The 14,696-nt window shown below is 47.2% G+C and overlaps 1 protein-coding gene across 1 annotated transcript in view; it reads right to left on the bottom strand.

Annotated features, from left to right (window-relative positions):
• The window catches only part of PRKCE (protein kinase C epsilon), a 487,391-nt gene that overhangs the window by 343,852 nt on the left and 128,843 nt on the right, over positions 1–14,696 (bottom strand). The window lies entirely within an intron of this gene.

Below are 14,696 nucleotides of genomic sequence, written 5' to 3'. Positions count from 1 at the left end.
TTTGTCTGTGGGGGCTACCTATAGTCTGAAAGAGAATGTTATAAATTCTTGATTTAATAAAGAGTCAAGACTTGATTACTGATCAAAACAATGAAAATTAGGAAGAAAAATATTTCCATCAAATGTACAACTTGGACTTGATATTTTGCTGATTTTTAATCATCACAAACTGCTTTTACACAGGTTTTTCATTTTGTCATCCTGAAGGCCTATTTGTTAAGCTAGGAAACTAGACCATCTTCTATTTAACACTTGGTTGCTTGACTTACAACTTTTTAATATTTAGACACACGGTACGCAGATCTTCATTACCTTCTCCACTCGGTCTAATGCATGTTGGGGCAGGCATGTGTATGGGCCCAAACAGACAGCGCCGTGTTTCAGCGGGAAGAGCTCAAACTTTCAAGTTCAAATCAAAGCTTTGCTACTTACTGGCTGGCTGACTTAATTTGGCGGAGCCTCAGTTTCCACATCTATAAAATGGACGGAGTAAAATCTAACCCATAATGTATGCTCCACGAAGGTCTATTCCTCTGTTTTAGTCTATAACTCTTGATTTCTTAGGTTTCCCATCTGCCTTTTACAATCTCATTTAGCCTAATCCAAGGAAACTGTGGTTTCAGCTGGGGGCTTCATTTGAACAAATGACTTCGCCGCGCTCCTTAAGATCAAGCTGGGAGAAGAAAGTCCACTAAAGAAGGTGGTCATGCGAACCTCATTAAACTTGGCCTTACCCAGGACACCAAGGAGCCAGCTCCGAGTTTATGACATTATGAATCCCCAAGAATTCTTCAAGGGAATATAAAATGAGGAAATGGGAATAAGCCTACTTTCCCAGGTTTACAAATCCAGGGCTCAGTAAGGCCAGCACCCGGTTTTGCTGTGTTGGCAACTTGGATTCTCCCTCCAGCTAAAATCTACCTAAACACCAGAGCCCCATAAGGACGCATCCACACCCTCAACCTTTACCGGGGCAGAGCCTAGCAGCCTTTACATTTAAAGCAAAATACCAAAGGTGCCAAGGTGGTCCTAATTCAAAAAGACGGGGTTCAGAATAAAATCAAAGGGCAACGCAGTCCTTCCCAAGCACGTGGAAGCTACAGCCATCCTTTCCCCAAAACAGCATGAGATCCTCTGAAGAGATCAGGGCAAGGGCCTGTTTAAAGGCTCCCTGTCTTTCTGAAGGGCTCCGCCTCCTCCCAGAACCACCCAGGCTCAACAGGTTTGCACAGTCAGTAAATAAATGACCTAACCCTCTGGCCCAATAGCAGCTTGCTGGAAGGTTACAAAAGAAAGCACCAGGCTTGACCCCCAAGCTCCGGAAAGGATGCTCACGAGAGCGAACAGGTGCGGAATACATCGTTTTCCCAGGAGCACAGGTGCAAACCGGGATGGTCCTGGCCAAGACAGGACACTGCCACTTTGGCAACTCTAGCAAGGACTCGGGGTTTCATGGTCTCCTCTCCCCCACCCACCTAGCTGCCTTTGCTAATAAGGGTTTGGCTCAGAGAAGACCGAGCAATGCTCCAGAAGGAGTAAGGTGACCTGGGTCCTGAACTCGAGTGGCCAGTTGTATGATGTCACTAAAATAGGTTCGGGTACATTTTTTGCCACGTGGACAAGATGGGTAGCAATACCCACTTGACTAGTTTCACAGAGCAGTAGACACCCCCTCCCCTCAAGCCTGCATTGTCCAAAGTATCCTGCACTCTCCTGGGCAATGTCCTGCACTCTTATGTCTCAAAGGAATAGCAGATGGAGCTACGTGACCTTGACTGATTTTTTAACTGCTTTGATGTCTTTACTTGTAAAGTGTAAAGTCTCAAGACCTCTGAAGTCCTTTCTAGCTCTCCAGTTCTGGACCTGCACCTTGGGGAAAACGCACAATACCTAGCAATGATGGCTCTCCCTTACCGACCATGACATACCAGGCATTGCCCCCGTTTCCTCATTTTGTCTCCCTCAGTGAAGGAGAGGCTATAGTGACCCCATGTACCACACAGAGAAACTGAGGCCAAAAAAGTGAAGCTGCCTTGCTAGAATCAGACTGTCCAAGTCAGTCTATATCAAGTCATTCAGTATCAGGTAAGATACTGCCTCCTCTCGAGAAGTTCAAGTTTAGGGATGATTTCTGTTTGGCAAATACCAAACGCTACTGGAAGAGATGAACAAGAGCCAACAACTGACCTGAGGCAGACATTGGGTTGGGGGTGCTGGAAAAGATTAAAGAATTATCTGGAGTTAGGCAAGCAGTAGAGCAGGGAAGGGCATTCTGTCCTGAAGGAACAGCCTAGGCAAAGGCACAGAAGTGTAGAGAATAACTGCCATTCAAAGAAACACAAGTAAGCCTAGAAGGAAGTGAGTGGGTGGAGGATAGTGGGAGAGTTACTTAGAGAAAATGAGCTGTGTTTATTTCTCTATTCTTTTCAATGTTTCTGAATGCTTCAAATTTTCTATGATAAGAAAAAACAGTAAAGTACTGTTGTACCTCAGTGGAGGTCATGCAAAAACAAACAAAAAAACCAGAAAAAAACCAGAAATCAGCAGTGGACAAATGCACAGGGTCCTGCAACATTGCCCAGCTCTGCTCCACTCCTGGCCACCGGTGGGGGTCGCAGATGATGAAGTGACAAGGGCAAGACGCACAGCGGCTGATCCCCAGCAAGCCCTGGTGAGGAAATTAGAGCCGTGCTTCCGAAGTAGCTGACTGCAATCTCTGGACCAAGCAGGGAAGCCAGTGCGGCCAAGCAGCAGGGAATAGGCTGGGCAAACTGGAAATGTTTGAGTGTTGAAGGTTTGAGGGAGAGCAGAGCATGAACATTCAGGAGGGGAAGAGGTCAGAGGCAAGAGTTAAGAAGCTTGAGGTCAGACGGGTATAGGCCAAGGTGTCTGGAGCATAGAAACTCCAGGTACAAGCACACACAGACACAGACACAGACACAGACACACATGTGCGAAGGGAGACCAGAAACTGGGAGGCCCGAGGGCCGGGCTGGCTCATTGGCATGGGTGCTACAGTGTCTGGAAACCCCAATGGGATGGAAACTGGAGGAGAGGTAGAGGACAGTAGAAACTGCCCCCCCCACACCTGGCAGCCTCGATCTCCGAAGAGAAGGGTGGGTGGCATAGAGAGTCAAGCGAAGTGTCTGGAAAACAACAATAAACCAACAATAAAAACCAGGTCTGGATCACTTTTGCTCCCATTGCCTGTGTGATCCTAAAATTTCTACATTTTTTTAAAAGATTTTATTTATTTATTTGATAGAGATCACAAGTAGGCAAAGAGGCAGGCAGAGGGGTGGGGGAGAAGCAGGCTCCCTGCTGAGCAGAGCGCCCCATGCGGGGCTCCATCCCAGGACCCTGGGATCATGACCTGAGCCGAAGGCAGAGGCTTTAACCCACTGAGCCACCCAGGCACTCCTAAAATTTCTACATTTTTGAAGTTCAGTCTCTTCCTCTTAAAAAAGAAGTGGGGGGGGGGGCCTGGGTGGCTCATTGGGTTAAAGCCTCTGTCTTCGGCTCAGGTCATGATCCCAGGGTCCTGGAATCGAGCTCCACGTCAGGCTCTCTGCTGAGCGTGAAGCCTGCTTCCCCCTCTCTCTCTGCCTGCCTCTCTGCCTACTTGTGATCTCTGTCTGTCAGATAAATAAATAAAATCTTTAAAAAAAAAAAAAAGAAACAAAGAAAAGAAAAAGGGGCAGTACTGTCGCTCCCATGTAGGGCTCTAGGAGACCTAAAGGAGACATCGTGCCACCTGGCACGGTGACCAAGCACATGGCAGGAGAGCAACACAGTGGCGACAGTTATGCTTATTATTTAAAATAACGTAGAAGCAGAGAAAGACAGTCCTTCACCCATCCAGAGCTGGCACTGTGTGAGGAAGACAGGAAGCAGAGTTGCCCAGAAGGGAAAGGACAGAGCTGAGAGCGGTCGGAGACCAGTCACACGTGTCCCCTCCCGGGATAGCGTTGGTGGGCGATAGTCACACTTTCCTAGAGATTTCCAGCAACAGTGATGCTCCGCTTCTTCCCCACGCACTTCGAACCCCACAAAAGGTTTACACTGCGGTCAGTGCTAGAAAAAGGCACAAGCGGGGGAGATGCAGCTTCTGGCTTCATTCAGGCTGGTTAGTCCTTTCCTAAAAGATAAGAAGAAACCCAACCCAGAGGGCAACTCCTTCCTGTCTGTCCTGGCAATGCATTTGCTGTTCTCAAAAACAAAAATATGCCCCTGGGATGCCTGGGTGGCTCGGTTGGTTGAACGACTGCCTTCGGCTCAGGTCATGATCCCGGAGTTCCGGGATCGAGTCCCGCATCAGGCTCCCAGCTCCATGGGGAGTCTGCTTCTCCCTCTGACCTTCACCTCGCTCATGCTCTTTCTCACTGTCTCTCTCTCAAATAAATAAATAAAATCTTTAAAAAAAAAAAAATATGCCCCTGAATAATTCATTACTCGAAGGAAACATCAGCCCAGAGCACTCTACACCCCATTTATTCTGGCCTAAGAGCTCATCTTGGGCCATGTGTATGTGTTTCTGAAAAGGATCCACATGAGAAATCACTTTTTGAAACATCGATATATGAGGAGGCAAGCAGAGAGTTTAAAAGGGCCATAATTCATAAATCAATGACGCCACACTCCTGAGGAAGCATTCCGCACTGACTGGTCAACAATTCCATTTGCAGCAAGCTGCACCACCTGCGTCTCCCTGGGTCGCCTGCCGGGGTCCCAGGGCCATAGCCCCGCGATAACGAGGCAGTTTCAGGGATGATCACAATCTTATGTTCTTTGGATTCAGGCATGGGGATGTGTGATCGCTGCAGATTTTCTCTAAACATACTACTTTCTGTTAATGTACCAATAACCAGAACTGATCTGAAATAAGCAAAATATCAAAAACCCAGCAAATTGCATGGTCATGACTCAGCATCCTTTTTGCCCTGGCTGTTCAGAAAGGCTGGTCTCCTATCAGTGTGAGAACCTGTCCTCATCCTACACAGGCCCCTGCACAGGTTTTGGCTGAGCCTGGATCCTGGGTCCAAACATATCTGTGGGGAAATTAAAACAATCGTTGTTGTCGTGGATGGTTCCCGGTGGCCTCGATCGAGGGTAGCGGTTGGTGTTAATCAGGGTGGCGGAAATGGAACCCCACACCTGGCACTAGCTAAATGCCCAGCACATGTTGACGCAGATGTGAACGCAAGAGCATCGCAGAGAAAATCAGGAAGCCCAGGCCTCCAGTTAGAGCTGCTTTTTGACACAAACCTCCCCACTGCTGGAGGAAAACAACCTGCAGCTAGAGGCTTCCTGGGCCAGTTCTCACTGCACAGAAACAGGAGTCTGGACGCCTGGAGCATCCAGGGTCTCCAAGGAGCAGGGCTGCGGAAAGTCTACCTGTCATTTCTTCTTCCTCCTTCCTCTCTCAGCTTGCTCCCCTCCCCCCGGAACTATGTGACCAAACACAGAACACGGGCTAGCAAAAGAAAAAGAGTAAGTCAGGGGGAAAAGCAGAGAAGCCCAGGAAATGACCAAGAACCAGTAGGATCCCGGCCTGTACAGTTTCCCCCAGTCACCCGGATTCAACAACTAGAAAGACTCACCGCTCTCTTGGGGTCATTAAAGAGCTTTCCAGTACATTTTGTGTATTGACTACCTCTTCTGTGCCCTGTTTAAATCTATTCTGGAACAAGGAAGGATAAATGAATGATACTTATCAGTGTTTACCAAATGGGTATGTTTATAAGCAGTAGTTCATTTAATCCTAAAAACAATCCTTGGAGAAACTATTGTTACCCACTCCCCCCCATTTTACAATTGAGGAAGCTGAGGCACAGAGAGGCTAAGTAAATTCCCCCGTTTCACTTGGTTGGTGAGCAGTTAGAAGTGGGACATGAACTTGGGCCATTTAGCACATTAGTCACCCCCCCAGCCACCACGCTCTCCTGTGTCTTCAAGCCGGCAGAAGCAGCTAAATAGAGGTAAGGGGGTGGTTTTTCAAGCTTGGTGTTTAGGAGAGCAAGGGGGGGTGACTAGTGACAATAACACTCAACATACACTGAGCATTCACTGTGTGCCCACGGAGCAGTGAGCCCGCAGTCACTTACAGTGCCCTCTGGGAGAAGCACCATTACCCTCATTTTACAGATGAGAAAAATTGAAATCCAGATTGGTCCTGTGATGTGTACGTACGAGAGCCAGAATTCCCATCCAGACGGCTGGGGTCACAGGCCATGCTCTTCACCAGAATGCTCTCCTGGAGTCACAGCTGGTGGCTAAGAATCTGAGCTCTGGTGCTGCGTTAATGTCCGCAAGGGCATACAGTAGCACAGTCCCCCAAATTAAGAAAAGGCTGTCTTTAAGAAAAGTGCAACTGCTTTGCATAAGCTGTTAGGATTTATCCAGCAGGTATTTAGTTGGGCTTCTATTTAGTTACTCAAGACCAATCAATCCATTCTTCCAGAAAGAAAGAAAGAAAAGAAAGGACATGGGAAGAAAATGGGGAGTTACAGAAAGGTGGTGTAGTGTGGCTCCTATTGGCCCGGAGGGGAGCCTGAAAGACGGAAGTGAGAGCCTGGGGGCATAGGACCAGGCTGAAGGGGCTGCTGTGGAGGTCCCACTGGGCAAAGGGTTCAGGAGTGAGACCACCACCTGGTCAATGGTGACCTTTCTCCACCAAAAACCTGAGAGCCAGACTCATAGCTCTTGGGATCTTTTCCAGCATTAGTGTGCTGTTATTCTAAACAGGAAATTTCAGTCTTTCAGTAGCAGGATTTTCTTTATTAGAAAGCCTAATATCTAAAATGCACACAGGGAGCTGATAGATGAGAATGGGGGGGGGCGGTCAGCAGAGCATAGGACACCTTGACCTATTCATCCAGCCCCATGACAAGACAGGAGTCTCTGCAGCCAATTTAGAAACCTTCCCTTCGTCCATCAACGTGAGGGGGCTGTAGACTACAAAACTGGGCGCGACGGGGAGCATATGCAAAAGGTCTGGAGATGCTGGCCTGGCCCCTTCAGGAGGCCCAGATGCCTTCATAGAGGCCTTGAATCAAGTACAGGCCTTGGGTCTCCCAGAGCAGTGGCTGTTTCCCTTCACCCCCACTCCACCACCACAGCCATCCAGAAGACAAAGTTATACAGTCCGCTCCTTGGCTGGAGAATCAACAACCTTGAAAGCCTTCAAGGAAGACACTGAAAGAGATACAAAGTGTGTCCACAAATCAATTTCCCCAGTGCTGGGAGCTTAGGACATCCCTCCTCAAGCATGGTAGCCTTCAAAGTCCGCAACAGATGAAACAGGAGCAGAAAAAAGTGGAGGGTTACCCAAGGTTGCAAGCACAATGGCCAGAATGTGTGTAAATACTGGAGTGGCCTGGTGCCGCTTTGGATCCCCTGATATAACGGTCACTTCCTGGAGCCCCATTTCCTCTCATTGTACTCCAGTGGAACAAAAATGTTACAGTGAGCAGCTACTTGGCCTCATAGGTTATTTTAATAGATACATTCTACAAGCCTTGAAAACTTGCTCTATGCTCTGATGACAAGGCTAAATATATCACAGTCCCTAATAGTGAATTTCAGAATCTAAAACCGGGAGGTCGGAACACACGTGTGTTTCTCTCCACGCATCCGGCAAGTTTTTTCAGATTCTGGGCCCCTTGCCACAGGTTCGCACGATCCTTCCCCTCCCCAAAACTCATTTAAACCACTGCTTGCATGCAACACCAGAGAATTTTGTTGCACTGATGTACCTCTTCGGCATCCCTGATCCAGCTGCACATTTAATCGGAGGCTGAAGGCTGGTACTCTCCTTTATGTACTCGTGCATTCTTGCAAATGTAAATGTGCGCCGTAGACAGTACTGAAAAACTAGTTACACAGGGCTGTCTGTCCGAACAGCCACCACAAAAGCTGATCCTGCTACAAGCCGTTTCGTGAGCTCCCGCTGGATCTATAATTCATAGTTGTTCTCAGGATTTCCACTCTCACGATCAGAGACAAATCTGTGCTGTCCAGGTGTCGGATCAAGTTCTCATTTCCCTCCCATTTTACCAGCATGAACAAAGGCTACCACGCGGGTGTTAGATTTGTAAAGCTAATCCAAAGACAAAGGTTGTCATTATTTCCAGAAACACATACATAAAAAAAAAAAAAAAAAAAAAATCAAGTCTCTCAGAAAATGCAGATTTTTTTAAAAGCAGTATTACAGCCCAAATACCTTAAACCAGTGGTTCTCAGCCCTGATAGCTCATTAGGAAAACCTGGCAGAGGCATTTTCAAACTGTTCCTTGTTCTTCCATAGTTCTCCTGGGCAGCCACGGTGAAGACCTGCTGTCTTAAAGAAACGCAGTTTTTTCAGCGTGGTGCTTTGGGATGGATCTAAACCAGAAGTTTGGAATCAAGGTTGCATATCAGAATCCTAAGAATATTTTAAAAATATTATGTATAAAATATTTAAAATTTGAGGTGGTGGGTATCATAGAGGGCACGGCTTGCATGGAGCACTGGATGTGGTGAAAAAATAATGAATACTGTTTTTCTGAAAATAAATAAATTGGAAAAAAATATATTTAAAATTTGAAAATATGTTGGGTCTCACCCCCAAAGATTCTGACTTAAGTGGCCTGGGATGAAGCTGAGTCCTGGTATTTGAATATTATTTGACAATTCAGCCGGGTTTGAGGACCACTGGTCGAGGCTGATGTACTTCTGTGGTTGACTTATCCTTAAACACATGAAGATGAGGACCTCAGGGAATTTATCTTTGTGTATTTCTTCAACTCTAAAAATCCAAAGGCCAGCTCTACTTTACCTACCTTAAAAAGGAAGTAAGTAAAAAAGGCGCTGGAATGAACACTTAATTTTGATGCCACGATGCCTGTGGACATCCCCTTCAAGCTGAGTGTCCCTAAGGTCCTCGTGCAGCACTTGGTTCATTTCATACACTGTTGAAACAAGTTCATTAATCTGGTTTCTAAACCAACAGCAGATTAGAATCAGGCAAATCGTTAAGTGATAGAGGGGGCAGGTGGAAAGGAGGGAGACTACAAGAAACAAGCCCCCTGATTCAGTGAGCAGTGAGTCCCTCCTAGCAGGGAAGGGGAAGAAAAAAACTGAAAATGGACACTGCACAAACAATAATTAAAGTCAGGGTCCTTTAATGAAAGGACTGGGGACACCAAAGACATCACCAATAATCCTAAGAATAGCCCAGAGTCTCTTAGAACAAGTTACGTTCATTTCAGCCTGGTTATGGAAGCTGAAATATATGTGATGACTTCCACCAAAAACAGTAATAATAAAAAGCAAGAGCTATTAAAAGGATGAATCTTCAGCTATTTGGAAATTGTAGCCATGCAGAATGACTCATTTCCTGAAGATCCCAGGTAGCCACAGACATTTTAGCGCAAAAAGCTTTAGTTTAACCAACAAGAATTCCCCCTCCTTGTTAAGAGCCAAAGATAGTGAGGTTGGAGGGAGGCAAATGGTAGTGGACAATCCTAACAGTCAGGGTTTCTATGCACCAGGGCACAGACAGGGTATTCTGAGTTTTCATGGTAAACCTCACGTGCAGCTAAGTCCCAGGGGAATCCCTCTGGGCTGGTGGTATCTCACTGCTCTGGGTGGGCCTCCTCTTAAATGTATCTCAACTGAACTGGGGCTCCAAGCCCAATTCCTTGCTGAGAACATCATCTCTTGAGGCCACACATCCCACCATCAGGACACTTTTTTTTTTTTTTTTTTTTTTTTTTAAAGAGAGGGAGGGCCAGGGGCCGAGGGAGAGGGAGAAGCAGGCTCCACGCTGAGCATGAGCCCAACACTAGGCTCCATCTCACCACCCTGAGATCATGACCTGAGCCAAAATCAAGAGTCAGAAACTTAGGAGACTGAGCCCCACAGGCGCCCCCCCAAACACGTCTTTTAAAGGCAAAACCCTGGGAGGAATAATGCCTGAACTCTGAACACTTAGCAAGTTTGTCAGTTCTCCTCTGTTAATACCTGTAGGGCCGTTGTTTTCAAAATTTTCCCTTCTCCAGATGAAATATTATAGGAAACTCAAATATATAATACAAATAAAATGGGACTGGGTGGCTGGAGTGCCATCAACGTTCCATAAAATACCTGCTTAGGTAACCACTTGGAAAAGACATGCTTGGCTCCCCTGTCCAGACCCACCCAAAGGCTCAGCCCTCTGTGACTCTGTGGCCAAGGTTACCCAATGGAAATGACTCGTGTGGGCCCCTATCTGCTGTTCTCCTTCATATGGGCACCTACCCCCCCAATTACATTTTATTCTGCATGTCTTTCTAATCCCCAAACACATCCCCAAAGCCACCAAGGTGTGCTAACTGAGCTTGTGAGCCTGGAACCCCATTTTGATCACACTCCTAAGTCAAGGCTATATTCCAGCTGACACAAGCTGAAGTTAAGAAGCCTCTGTCAGCAGTGCTCCCAGCAAAGCCTGCAATCAGTGCCTGAGCTCTCCCACCTGGCCAGGGGGTGGTGGAGGTTTGGCGGGGTGGAGGGGGGACACCTCATTTCCAGATGCCCTGGAGCAAAAAGCCACCGCAGGGAAGATTCACTTAGGATTTCTTTCATTGTTCAGATTCTTGAACCCATGGGATCCTAGTTTCTTTTTTTTTTTTAAAGATTTATTTATTTATTTTAGAGAGAGAGAGAGAGAATGTGAGTTGGAGGAAGGGACAGCAGCAGAAGGAAAGAGAGAGAGAGAGAGAATCTCAAGCAGATTCCCCACCGTGCATGGAGCTCGATGTGGGTCTCTATCCCACGACCCTGAGATCATGACCTGAACTGAAGTCAAGACTCAGATGTTTAACCGACTGAGCCACCCAGGCACCCAGGATCCTAATTTGTGGTGGAACTACCTGGGGAATCCACATGGGAACCAAAGCCTCAAGTGATTCCCATACTTGGGTGAGGTTGAGAACCACTGGCTTCACGGCCTGGCTCTCTGACTCCCGTGTAATTTTTTGCAAGTGACTCCAGCTGTCTGAGCTCACACTTTTCACATCAGTAAAGCAGGGCTCAGGACAGTGGCCGCCTTGCCCGTCCCTGTAGGACTTGATGGCACTGAGAGTCCACTCGGCACATGGTAAACCTCTAGGAAGGTTTGCTGCTGTTTGATAATGCCCTCAGACACTTGCCACCTCGATCCTACCTCGAACTTCTCACGCAATTTACTCTGCCTTCCCCCATCGAACCACCAGAGCCCGAGAGGACTCCCTTTGTGCCCTGAAGGCTGGCTCCATCCCTGGGAGCTGGGCCCAGACCCTCCGAGTGAATCCAGGTTCTGTGCAGACAAGAACTGGGAAATAAAATGGCGGAAGGGAGATCCCAGGAGCAGCCCAAGAGAGCAGGGCTTGTGGGGAACGATGCTGTACAGAAGCAGAAGGTGTTCGGGAATGTCAACTACACAGCTGGCATGCTTTTCTAGGAAACCCGTGGAAGAGGTGGTGGTACTGCAACGGTCGCTTGAACTGTCTCTTCAGTGCAATGCCTCCTGGAGACAGGGATGGATTCCGCATGCCACGCCACCCAGGAAGTATGGGCTCCCTAGAAAGCAGAGGGCCGGAAGCAGCAAGGCCATGGACACAGCACTGGAGGGCTGCACTGATGCTCCCTATGCATTATTTATTTCAAACAAAGATCCTTGGCATGTTATTTCTAGAAGGCCACGGGTCCCTGGAGGGCCCACGATGGCCCATAGGGCCTGGCTGGACCCTGCTACCGCCAAAGGAATCTACAAGGCACTGGGTCACAGCAACAGGTGAGTAAGGGAGGGTTCAAGGCAAGTTCACGGGCCTCTGTCTTCCTCCAGCAGATAGCATGGCCAGGCCTCTCGGTTACCCAGTGCTGCTGGGAGGCGCAGGCTGAACCCCTCCCATCTGCTGTTTCCACGGCCCAGTTGGACTAGTCCCCAGACCACCCCAGATGCCTGGAGGCCCACAGCCATCTCTCAGTGCCGCTGGCTGAGGGGCTTTGTCCGCATGAGTACCAAAAACAGAGCCAGACTCAACCAGTAACGTCTGAGTGAATAAGAACAAATCACTTTCCGACAAGACCGTCTCCTCTGTCCCACGGGGGCACTCTGAAACAGTAACTCCCCATCCACTACAGTTTCTCGAATATTCTGCTGGCCACCTACCGCCTTACAGTTTCCACTCTGCGTGCTTACCACTTATAACTCTTTCCCCTAGACAATTTGATTTTTGAAGAAAAAATATTACAGTGCTTTTTAGGAGAGCTAGTATCAACGGGCATAAACAACTATTTTTTAATGCAATGGGGACAAAAGAATATTCTTCCGAGGCCGGCTTCACTTTAGAAAGGGAGGGAAATAAGTATTAGATGTTATTATACACTGGTCCCAGCCAGTGTCTCCTTGGCATGATCAAAAGGACTGAAAGAAAATGAGGGGCAAAAAGGGAGGAATAGTTGGTTTTTTTTTTGAGACAGAACTGTATGCAGCGCAGTGGTCATATCTGCACTTCTATCACCAATGCCCCCAGAAAAAGAAAGAACCTTATCATGATCCCAGAAACTTCTCTCTTGTCCTCCTAGTCACCCCCTCACCCCTGCCAAAGGCCACCACCATTTTGATTTCTATCCCCACATGTTAGCTTTTTTTTGGTCTTGAACTGATGTTGTTGCCGCACAGGGACGGATTTTTCATGATGAAATAAAATTTATGCTGATGTCATACCTTTGTATATCTGACAATTTTCGTAACACAAAATTTTGTTTTGTTTTCCCATTTTGGAACACCCTGACCACTCTTTATCTATAGTTTTCTCCAGACCCTCCAGTGGAATAACGCCTACAGTTTAAGGCACCCTGAACGAAAGAAAGGGGGAAGACGCCAAATTCGGAAATTGGATTCTGACTTTGCAAATCCTAACATGATCCTGATTATAGAACTGATTTGCCAAATTTTCTCCCCGAAATCCCAACTAATCTGATTATTTTTTAAGCTCCCCAAAAGGCAGCTTAGACTCACATTCCTTCACAACCAACCCAATTTTTCCTCCTTCTTGGGTCAGTTCAGCTCCTCTCCTCACCTATAGGAGCCCCTGATCCCCACTGTGAGCTGCTGTTCATGCTGCTGCCTCTGAGGGATTCTCTCCTGCTATTTCCCACCCTGCACCAACCCCCCTCAGGACCCCACTCAAGGCCAAAACCCTCCATCCCATAAAAATCTACCTTATAGCATACATTGGCACTTAGGCTTCCTCGCCTTCTACAGTTACTCATTTTTTGATGTGAGCACACCTTATCTCTTCAACTAGACCCTGAGCTCCTTGAAGGCCAGCATGGAATTATCTCAGCATCGACAAAAAGATATTGAAGATAGAGAGAGAAATGTGTGGATGAATGTATTTATGACCAAACTGAAGAGACAACAGCCTGCAGGTTGGATCCTGAAAAGGTTCGGAGTCAGCCTTAAGGAGAAAGGAAGAAACGAATGAGGGGCATAGACTTATCTTCAGAGATGGCATTTTGTACACAGACCAACCCTCTGCAACTTTCCTATGACAGATCCCTGGGTCCCACCACTATACATTCAGACTTGAGTCCTCACTTTCTGGAAGATCTAATGCTGGTGGTTCAAGGACCACACCTCTGAGAAACACCACCTGTGAACACTGGTCAGGTGAGACAATGAATCCCTGCATCTAGAAGACCAAGGAAAAATGGTGTCCCTGGTCGGCATGTGGAGCCTAACTTAAATCCCAGTTAATTCTACATCTCACTGGAGATGAGATTAAATGGTAAGAAAACCACCGTGACACAACCAAAAATGAACATGACGTAGAAAGAAAACAAAGGGAGAAGAAGATTCTGAGTGAGAGAAAAGCTGAGTTCCAGCAAAGGTCACCAGGGTTCCTGACCTGGGACCTTATCCTGTTTACCTTATAAGGTATATCGTGGTATTTTCCTGTTCCTGGAAGGAAAGCGTCAAGAATAAGGTAAATCTCTGGGGTGCAGCCTGAGGTGAGTGGGAGCGTGTGTGTGCACAAACGCACATAGTGATTTAGAAAAAATTGTAAATGAAAAGACTAACCACAGGGCAGCTACCAGCAGGATGAGGCCAAGGGAACTGGCGTTCTTACCACAACGAATGAAAACCCTGAATATTTGTCCTCTGCCATCAGGGAACAAAGGGGGTTTTGAGACGGCTGTGTGTGAAGGAGGTGGAAGTCATTCCAGCACTTAGAGCTTCAGTTGAAAATAAACAAACAGCCCAAGCCTGCCCAAGGACCCTGGCTGCCAAGCACCAGCCGGGAGCGCACGCTGGCCGCTGGGGCCAGTGCACTGCTATTTATACTTGTAATCCAATTTGGATGGGGAAGGCGCATAAAAATAAATTGATTATCTTGAAACTGTAAGAGCAAATTTGCCGGGACAAAAAGTAATGAAATAATAAAGAGGAAGCAAGTACCTGAGTAGGTCAGCGGAGGGGATGTTTCTTATGAACTGTTTCCAACACAGTCTGCTTTGGGGATTCAGATATGAAGAAACCATGGCAGACGACTTGCCAGAAATCTTATGCCAACTGTGGGTAGATGGTTTGCTGAGCTCCCCCCGCCCAGTTCTCTGTGTGTGTGTGCATATATATGTATATATAATCAATCAACCAAAAAAAAAAAAACACTCAAGCGATTGTATGACAG

Source organism: Neovison vison, chromosome 8, assembly GCF_020171115.1.
Source record: "Neovison vison isolate M4711 chromosome 8, ASM_NN_V1, whole genome shotgun sequence".
Taxonomy (NCBI): Eukaryota; Metazoa; Chordata; class Mammalia; order Carnivora; family Mustelidae; genus Neogale; species Neogale vison.
This window is presented reverse-complemented; position numbering and strand designations above follow the sequence as displayed.